Here is a 10,888-nt window from a genome sequence, read left to right on the forward strand (position 1 = left end):
CCTGGAGCTTTGAAAGGGGCGGGGCGCATGCCTGCAGGGCAGCAGAGATCAAAACAGTGAGCAGAGCGGTCACGGCAGGCATTGTGGGATACTGGTGGAAGCTAGTTATATTATCAAAACAAACATCAGTGTGTACCCTGACACTTTGGGCTTGTCTACACGGCGAAGTTGTCGACAAAACTTTTGTCTTTCACGGGTACTTTAAAAAGCACCCCCCCCCGCCCCCCGCAAAAGACAAAAGTTTTGCCGACGCAAGTAGCAGTGTGAATGCGACTTTGTCGGCAGGAGCAGTCTCCTGCTGACAAAGCTAACGCTGCTCATGGGACTGGAAGTATTTTTGTCGGCAAAAGTGCCAACAAAGTACCGAAAAAGAGGATTTACAGATGCTGACCTTTAGCGACAAGGCTGTGTTGACACTCAGGCATAGTTCTCATTGCTCAAGGGTACCACATGGGGGAAATCAGTGACCTTTTTCTCATTGGTCAGAACTATTACAGAGCTACACAAAACTTGACAACTATACAAAAAAGTGCAAATAAGGAGCTGTTTGAGATAGGTGGGCGTTGCTAATATAGCCTTCTCCTTGCCACCAGCAAACTGTCTAGTGCCACACTGTGCATTGGCAAGTGCAAGTAACTGGTACTGGCACAAGAGCTGCCCTGACCTGCTCTTTGGGTAAACAGCAGAAGTTACTGAGCGGATAGCTGCTTATTTTATCCATTGCTCCCTCTCCTGACATTTAGCTCCCTCAAAGGCAGAAGAAGTGTGCAGTGGTGATGCGGGACCAAAGGGGAATCCTGTGACTGAGCCAGCTATGCTGTCAATGTTGGGAGGGATGGTACAATGATGTGAGACATCTATGGGATTTGGACCCAGATTTTCCATGGGCCACTGGGATCCACGTAATTGAAAGGTCACCCTTCCACAAATGGGAGAACAAAGGGTGGTCTGTGCCCTCGGATGGGTATTTTTAAAGTCAGTTTTCCCCGCTTTCTGGGAATTTCTGTGGCATTTCTCTGAGGGATGGTTATTCATTTTAGCAGACAGAAGTAGGACACCTACCAGTGAAAGCAAGGCAACAGCAATGCAACTCAAATATATAAGGGAAAGTTCCCACTACTGTGACTGTGCAGTTTTCAAGGAGCATTGCCACAGTTGTAATTATTCAGGTATAAAATTCTGTATGTATCCTTATTCCAGTCCAGCCCCAGTAGTTTGGCTAATTCCATGATCCTGATTATAAAATCATGGCTGCCTTGGCTGGCAGGCAGAGTGACCTGAATTTGTGACATACTCTCATGTAGACAAAGAGGTCTTTGTAATATCGTGCTTATAACTCCATGAAAATCAATAGTGCTGTAGCAGCGATGAATTTGGCTTCTTGTTTTGTTTTCGTTTTTACTCACTCCTACACCTGTTCGTTTCATCCAGGCTTGGAAACCAGAACTGCTGAAATACTGTAAGAAAGGTGGTTTATAGCTTCCTCCTTGCTCCTCTAATCCCTGGGCTTGCCCTGGCCTAATTTAGAGCAGCCTAAGGGCATGGCTACACTGGAAACTTCAAAGCGCTGTCGCGGGAGTGCTTCCACAGCAGCGCTTTGAAGCGCGAGTGTGGTCACGCACAAGCGCTGGAAGAGAGCTCTCCCAGCACTCCTGGTAATCCACCTCCATGAGGGGATTAGCTCCCAGTGTTCGGAGCCTGTTTACACTAGCTCTTTAAAGCTCTCTGACTTGCTGCGCTCAGGGGGGTGATTTTTCACTCCCCTGAGCCAGCAAGTTAGAGCTCTATAAAATGTAAGTGTAGCCAAGCCCTAAGTCTGTTTTATATTGTGCCTGTTAGTGTAGTTCCCTGGGGGCAGCTCCACTGAGGACTTCTGAGTGTAAAATGTTCTGGCCACAGCTAGGAACACCATGTGGATCAGGTAATGTGCAGTGGGCTATGCCAGCTTTACCCTACCTGGGAAATCCTCTAGGTAAGGGGATTCACCAGCTGACCCGTTAGGGCAGCTGTCTGTCCCCTTTGTGCACCAAAGTGTCACAAAGGGTGTGGAGTTAGGTCCCAGACAAACCTTTGTGTGTGTGCATGTTTGTGTGTGTTTTTATTAGCTAACTAGAAGATAAGACAATCTAGTCCAAAGGGAAATACTACATATGTGTAATATATGGAGACTTTAGGAATTGTAAAAATAAAAAAAATTATCTCAAGTCATATTCATCTTCAACAGGAAAAGGAAAACGGGGTGAACAGTTATTTTAAAATATATATAGATACCAAAGATCACTTTACTTAACTTAAACAAGATACATAACTTGTTCTAAAGGAAAATACTAGTTCATTGAAGAGATCCACATACAATATAGTTTGGGGCTTGAAGACAGAAGTTCCGTTAGCCAATATAAATTCCTTTGCAATTATTAATATAGGGTACATTTCTATGTATTGATTTTTGGATCCCATTTCCTTCCTAATAAACATATATATAAAATCTCCTTCATATAGGATACCTGAAAGGTAGCTCGTCTTGGCACCTATTTTTGTCCAGTATAAGTGGATCTGTGATACTGCCTTACTGTGTATGCAAAGTCCGGTGTTTCTGCTTTGTATTTCTTCAATAAGTTGGGTGTAACTTGGTGAAAGATATTTAAAAGCTATAAGGGAATGTCTATGCTATGGATTTTAGATAAGAGCTTGCCAAAGATTGTCGCAAAAGCTCATGCTATTTCAGATATCTTCCTCCATTCTTCTTAGGTTACTGATGTAGTCAAAACAACGAGGAGTCCTTGTTGCACCTTAGAAACTAACAAATTTATTTGGGCATAAGCTTTCGTGGGCTAAAACCCACTTCATCAGATGCTCTTTTGGTCTAGTGTATGTACTGATTTGATAACTGCTTTTTCAAATGTAACATAAGGTCTATTTCCCATACTGTACAATTATCGTTAGTGGTGGCTTTTCTATGGGATTTTTATTATAAAAGGAGTGTTTGTTTCCCAATAAAATACTTTCTTCATAAATGATTGAGTGTATGGTGTCAAGGTCTAAGCAACTTTCTAATGAGTTGCTTAAGGTTTTATATTTTTCTCTGTCAAAAAATCTTTAGACTTCAATAAACCCCTTTGTCCCTATTTCTTATGTACATAATGTTCCCTTCCTATAGGGAGCTTGGTAATGTAATTATTGTAACCCTTAGTGCTAAGGTTCACCAAACCTCTCAGATACTAGTAGCTTGCCAGACGTACCATGGTTTGGAGGCAAGTGCTGCTGAAGACACTTTAGATAGTTGTCCCTATAGGCATTAGTCTGTCAGTTACCACCCTTGCAGCTTTTTGTTCTGTTCTCCCACAGACAGGTTCCTTGAAAGTTGTCCTACTGAGTATCTGATAAGTACTTGATACTTGTAGTTAGGTTGAATGCCTAGCTCGCTTTCCACTCTTGGTCATAAATTGCCAATCTGTTTCTTCGGTTTCTATTCTCTCCAGTTCTCTTATCACCAACTGTGGCAACCCCAGGTGTTCTACACCCCAGGATCACATAACTGCTGCCACCACCAAATTTCTCATTTGGAAATGTTATATTGTGTCACCTCTCACTCTGCTCCTTTATTCCAAGGATGCTGTCCCCAGAAGGAGGCTGTTTGCTGATAAATATGGTAGGTGCTTTGAACAGCTTCACTCCAAACTTAATAAACTCTTCCTTTATTGCTTACAAGTAAACCCATGAATGAATTCAGTTATTGTCCATCGAAAGGTGCCCTTTCTAACTCCTTGCATGCAGGAAATTCTTATTACAGATCCCAGTTCAGGTTTTCTTCTCAGAAGTTGCTTCTTCTCTGAACTTGGTCTCAGTGGCACCTTCCTGGTAGCCTGGATTCCTACAGTCCTTGTTGGATTAGTCTCTGGTGTCTTGAGAGTACAGTCCTGGCAACTTTATCAAGATCCCCCAAAAAAACCCACCTCTCACCAGCCTCACCCCTCTCTTCTAATGGTTCTTGATGCACTACTGATATTTGAACAAAATATTCCATGGTGGCTCTTAGCAACTAAACAGGCTTTTACAGAGTCCTTGGATATTAAATCATTGGGTCATGTTTAGTCATTGATTTTACTTTCCACAACCCCATACATAAAATAACATTTAACTCGACGCATTACCTAACATTTGCCAAACTAATCCTTCCCCTTGTGGCTTCTGTAGCAACAATTTATGAATTCGATTGTCTGAGAAGTCTTTTTTTCCCTCTGATTCTGCACAGTATTGAAACTTGCTCTTTCAGACCATGTATCGTCCCCTCCAGTGTGGCCACCAGTTTTGCACTTCACACACCAGAAATCTCTTCGGTCTTCCAGCAAAAAGGAGAACATTGGACATCCAAGCAGGTCACAGCAGTTGCTTGCTCATCCTCCATATTCACTACCTGGTGCAGAGCCATACCTAAACAAAAGGGACCAAATCGCCTGTTGGCTGCTACTGTTTTCCTGCTTAGGAGTTAGCTTGGCAACTGACTTATAAACTCAGTCTCACTGCTTAGCTCCACACCCTTGAAAAGGGGGGATTAACCCTTCAGATTTTAAAACTCAATCCCAGTTAGACACTGGACTAAGAGATACCCGTGCAAATAATACTATACCAATGTAAATTGTGTCTACCTTAGGTGCAGTTACATAAGTGGCTTGAAATCCCAGCACAGAAAAGAGCATAGACTCTGCCTCTTGTGCCAGATTATTAGAGAGGTGGTTGCTAATACAGTTTGTCAGGGATCAGTCTTATTTAACATTTTTATTAATGACCTTGGCACAAAAAGTGGGAGTGTGCTAATAAAATTTGCAGATGACACAAAGTTGGGAGGTATTGCCAGTATGGAGGAGGACCAGAATATCATACAAGAAAATCTGGAAGACTATGAAAACTGGCGTAAAAGAAGTGAGATGAAATTTAATAGTGCAAAGTGCAAGGTCATGCTGTTAGGGACTAACAAGAATTTCTGCTATGAACTGGGGATTTATCATTTGGATGTGACAGAGGAGGAGAAAGACCCGGGTGTATTGCTTGATTACAGGATGACTATGAGCTGCCAATGTGATGCAGCTGTGAAAAAGGCTAATGCACTCCAAGGCTGCATCAGGCAAGGTATTTCCAGCAGCGATAGGGAAGTGTTAGTATCATTATACAAGGCACTGGTGAGACCTCATCTGAAATATTGTATGTAATTCTGGGCTCCCATATTAAAGAAAGATGAATTCAAACTGGAACAGATGAAGCGAAGGTCTACTAGGCTGAGCAGAGAACTTGAAAAACCTACCTACTCAAAGACCTCAGCTTGTTTAGCCTAACCAAATGAAGGCTGAGGGAAGATATAATTGCTATAAATATATATATAAAATATATATCTCTATAAATATATCAGAGGAATAAATACCAGGGAGGGCAAAGAGTTAGTGAAGTTAAGTGCCAGTGTTGACACAAGAACAAATTATATAAACTGGCCATCAACAAGTTTAGGCTTGAAATTAGATGAAGGTTTCTAAACATCAGAGGTGTGAAGTTCTGGAACAGCCTTCCAGGGAGGGGAGTGGTGGGTGCGGGGGAGAGGGTACAAAAAGGCTAACTGGCTTCATGACTGAGCTTCATTGAAAGCAGGTAAAACCCTCCCTTCAGGGAACCTAGCTCACTGGCCCCGCCTCTTCTTCCCGCAGCCCTGCAGACCCCCTCCTTGACCTGAGGTGTCCAGAAACCCCTCGGCCAGAGGAGCCCCAGCCCACTTGCCCAAGTGCCAGGTTGGCCCCTGCTCCCAGCTGTGCCTGCCCCCCCCCCAAGTGCCAGGCCGAGCTGCTGGCACCCCCAAGCATCACCACCCTCCCAAGCGCTGCCCTGGGCCACCAGCCCCTGCATCAGGTTAGCCCCAGCACTGGGCCAAGCCACCACCCTCCCCCAACTGCCTCCCCCAAGCCGCTGGTTCCCCCAAGCACCAGGCCAGCCCCAGCACCACCCCAGGCCACTGGCCCACCCCCAGCCTGAGTGCCATCCCGGGTGCCATCCCCGGCTGCCCCTGGCCACCAGCGGGCCTAAGCATCAGGCTGCCAGGTTGAGCTGAGCAGCCCCTGCCAACTTAAGGGTACGGGGGGCAGGAGAGGGCAGGGTCTCGGGGAGGCGAGTGGGCAGGCGCCACGGCCTGGGTCAGGGGAGGCTTAGCCTATCTTTGTCTTCACTACCTATTGCCTATGCTGAGCTTGATAAGTTTATGACAGGCTACTATGATTGGACTGCCTACAATGGCATGTAGCTGCTGTGCAACAGCTATTAGCAAATATCCCCAATATCTGGTGATAGGACACTAGATGGGGAGGGCTCTGAGTTAGTATAGAGAATTCTTTCCCATGTGGCTGGCTGTTGGGTCTTACTAAAATGCTCAGAGTCCAACTGGACACCATATTTGGGCTTGAGAAGGAATTTCCCCCTGGGTCAGATTGGCATATAGCCTGGGGGCCTTTTGCTTTCCTCTGTAGTTTGGGGCATGGGGGTCATCACTTGGAGGTATAAAATAGAGTAAATGGTGGCTTCTCTGGAACTTGACATCTTTAAATCATGATTTGAGGGCTTCAGTAACTCACCCACAGGTAAGAGTCTGTTACAGGACTGGGTGGGTGAGGTTCTGTGGCCTGCAATGTGCAGATGGTCAGACTAGCTGATCATGATGGTCCCTTCTGGCCTAAAAGTCTGTGAGCATCTTGCAGCACAAAAAGGAGCTTTGTTGGGAGGGTTAAAACTGTTTCACTGCCTTTCTTTGTCTAGGCGTAGAGGTGTACTGTATGCTTCACAAATCCTAATTATATGGCAGTCTACTTCATTCTTGTAGATGTCAAATAGTTTTCTCAAAAGACTTCGTAATGTTATGTACAATGGAATTTTTATTAAAAATTGATGTTCTGAATTTGCAACATGTTTTAAATTGCATTTTTTCCTCTCTCATTTTTGCTGAATTGCTATCAAGACCCTAGGAAACTTTTGTTTTTTCCAGCTTGTCCATGGCTATGTAGTTCCTCTATTTAGGCCTGGAAACCAGGAAATTGGCGGAAAATTAATTGCTATCTCTGTATAGTTCGCCACTAGTGAGTGCTCTGTTGTGCTCCCCAGAAGACATGAGACGCATCTCTTCTATTTTTGTTTCTTCCTTCTTTGCTACTAACTTGTTTCAGCTTCTTCCAGTCAAGGCCATAGAATCTAAGATGTTTGTGACGAGACCATGTATGATAGCCCACTTTGTTTATTTCCTTACCACTGTGTGGGGCTGCTTCCCCCATCCCAGTATATCAGCTAGTACTTTGTCTATTTAAGTTTAAAATTTCTCAAGCAATGGTGCTTTTACCCTTGCTCAAGGAAACAAGCTCTTGTTTCATGTTCCTCAGCCTAAATTTTCTTTCAATTTCATCATATTGCTTTCCATCACATTAGTATTTCCTGGGCAGCTACCAAGGACAATCGACCACTGCTGCCATCAATCCTGTGATTTGGGTAAGGTGTCAAGAACAGGTAAAAAACCTACATCAAACAAAAAAGAATTATGCCATGTTCTCAGACAAGTGGACAAATCACCTGTGTCTCTCTCCTGGGATAATGAGCTCAAACTGAATTTGGTAAGTCCTCATTTGAAGAAATAGACTAGCTGTAAGCAAATGCAAAACTGTGTGGTAAAAGTTGTCATCAGGGAAGCTAGAAGGTTTTTGGCAGCTGAGCAAAGGGACATTTAGAGCTTGTGGCACCTAGCAGTCCCTAAGAAGCAGTTTTAAATTGTTGAAAAAGCAGGTTACAAGGGCTTTTTTTGCTGACACGATCAGCAGCGAACATTACTGCAAGTTAAAGTGCCAGGTTTAGAGTTAGCACCCCAAATGAATGTCTGAACCCAAGGATCTTTGCAAACTGTACTCCCTGAGTGCTGTATCCTTATTGTCTCCATCCTTTGTCTATTTGGATTGGAAGCTATTTGAGGCAGGGGTCATTTCATCTTTTGTGGTTGTACAGCGACTAGCACAATGGGGCCCTGATCCAGATTTGGGGCTTGTGAGAGTACCATAATATAAACAGTAATACAGCAGAGTTCAGGAACTGAGGGTTGGACAGGTGTCTCACAATAAGAGCACAAGAAGCATCTCAGCCCGTTTCTCTGCTGATCTGACCTATCTTACCTTCTGCTTTCCAGAAACCACCTTCTTCCTGGTAGAGCAGCCACAGAAAAATTGGCACTGTAGCTATTTCCCAAATAAGATCCACCTGGGGATGAACAACTTTCTTAATGCTCAGCCTGCAAAATAGAAAAGCTTTTTATCGTATATAAAGCACCTTTTGATGAATCCCCGTTTAAAGCACTGTTACAGCGGCTCTTAACTTCATCAGATTTCAAATAAAATAGGCAGGGGATTTTTTTCAGCACAGGTGACTTGTGAGGAGGCTTACTAAGTAGAAACAGGATCCAATGGAATACTTATGGAAGTGGAAAAAGGAAAATGTAGTTTAATGGTCCTTGGGGAAGAGGGTATTGCAGTCTGTGGTCAACCAGGGATGATTGACAGGCAGAACCAAGCATTTCTCTCTGTTAAAGCAAACATTTGTTTCTGTTAAAGTGTGTGGCCTATAAGATGATGGCAGGAGGTTTTGCTGGTTTTGAGACTTGGGGTAGGAGGGTGATTAGGGTGATTCTTAACCACTTCCTAGAAAAAGGATAGAGAGTAATTTTAAAAGAGTTCAGCAAGTGAAATGAAAGACTTTTGCTGCATATTGCATTCATCCATCTTAAAAACAGCTGCTGGACTTTGTATTCAATTCCCCATCCCCCCCCAATTTGTGGATGCAGAAAGGAGCTGAGGTTAAAATTAGACCTTGGTGCTTATGAGGAGCATGTAAAAACAAATCAAATGCAAACTCACTTCTCTTCTTGCAGGACAATTTAATTGTTAAGGGTCCTGCATGGTTCTTTGAGATCCTGCTTTGAAAGGTGCTCATGAACTGTAGAGTCTGGCATAAACCAATCTCCACTTTTAAACATTAAAATGAAGCCTCGTCCCCTGTTGTTGGTTTGGAGGTAATTATTGTGAGCTGATCAGGAATAGTAAAGCTGTCTAAGCTTTGTTTTTTCCAAGGGATGCCAGCTAGCCTGTATGACAAAGCCATTCAGTAATCAAGTGCTTACTGGCTCACAGTGAAACTGAACTGTCTGATGCAGGAGCCTAATTTGACTTACAAGGTACTAAGCACCTCTTTCTCTTCCCCCTCCAACAGTGTCTTTGAAAACATGGCATCGCACTGTGCTTTGATATAGGCTTTGTGGTGCTAGGACTCATTCTCCAAAGAACCCTCATCATGCCCTGGAACAGAAGGCAGTTAAGTGGGCTCAGTCAATGACGCACACTGACAGACCTCTTTACAAAATCGTAGATCCAGGATTCACATTGCTCAACTGTTCATATTAAAACTCCAAAACCAAGAAATCTTCTGTTCCCCCTTTCCTCCAGCCATCTTCACTCACCCTACCCCTTCCAGCAAAAGCCTGGAAACACAGCTAGTGCCCTGAACATGAGCAAATGCAAGCTGTGTTATGCTGCTATGGGCAATGAATTCCAGCCATCAGGACCCCTCAGACTACGAGACCGCCAGTCTCTCAAGCCCCTGCTCTAACGTGAACTGCCACATTACCACACAGGGAAAATACACAGGACAAAACCATTTTAGGGCTTTAGACATCAAATACCCACTCCCATGGCACTGCACCCAAAAATGGAAATCAGTTCCAACCATGGTGCTCCAGTGGCATACATTCCCTTTGATGAAAAATCTGCCAAGTGAGAAGACCATAGAGCACATTGCAGCAATCTGCTCTGGTGGTAACTTAGAGAAGGAGTATGACAGATACGCCTCTTCCAACCAGTTGTGGGTGAAAAAGTGCTCATGGCTACAGCTGCTACCGGGACAGCCCAAAGCAGCCACAAAGTCACAAACCAACAGGCACAAAAATATCCATGTTGGGTTGAGTTACTTACTGTGTAGTGGTGGCTCTACTGTGTCCTCCACAGTAAAAACTTGAGTTTGATGCTCATACAGTTGCTCATGAACACTCACCAAGCCAGCTCTTTGTGACTTCACCACTGAAGTCTGCACTGGGTCAGTTTTATTGAGACACCAAATGTCAGGTAGTTTCTGAGCCTAACCTACAGAGCAACCAACTCAAAAACCAATTCCCTTTCACTGTTACAAGAGGTCATGAAGCTGCTTATTACAGATGTAGGATCAAAATAGGGTTATACAAATTTCATGCTAGCAGGAAGCCACACCAAAGCAGGAGAACAAAAAAAACTTTATGCCCCTGTGAAACTGTTGCTTACAACTGACTAGGTTTACGGGTGTGGTTCTCTGATGTTAGAGAGTGTTAGGGCAGCATGGCAGATACATGAGGCAAGCCTGGGGTGGGGGGCACATGGAAATAAGTCTTGTCATGGATTGGCAGTACCATGGTTTGTAATTCAAACACACAATAGCAGGATTATACCCAGCCCCTAGACAACTAAGGTCATACATTCCAGTCTCTATGAGATGTAACAACTGAGAGCAAATCCACAAAGGGGGAAAGCAGGCTAGAGAGAGAGACACAAACTGCTCTATGAGTGTTAAAAACATTGTATTTGAGTGGCACAAGGACAGCTGCAATGTCTAGACTGACAGCTGGACCAACATTGCTGACGCCATTATTGGCTAGCGGAAAAGAGAAAAGCAGACAATTTGCAATAAGTTGCCAAACAAAATATTAGAAAACGAATATTGCTTACAATGATTCTGAGAGGGAACTGAAAATAGCTTTTATTTTTCAAAACCTGGGCTTGTTGGCAACCAATCTGATCATGTT

Source organism: Chelonia mydas, chromosome 6 (assembly GCF_015237465.2).
Source record: "Chelonia mydas isolate rCheMyd1 chromosome 6, rCheMyd1.pri.v2, whole genome shotgun sequence".
NCBI lineage: Eukaryota > Metazoa > Chordata > Testudines > Cheloniidae > Chelonia > Chelonia mydas.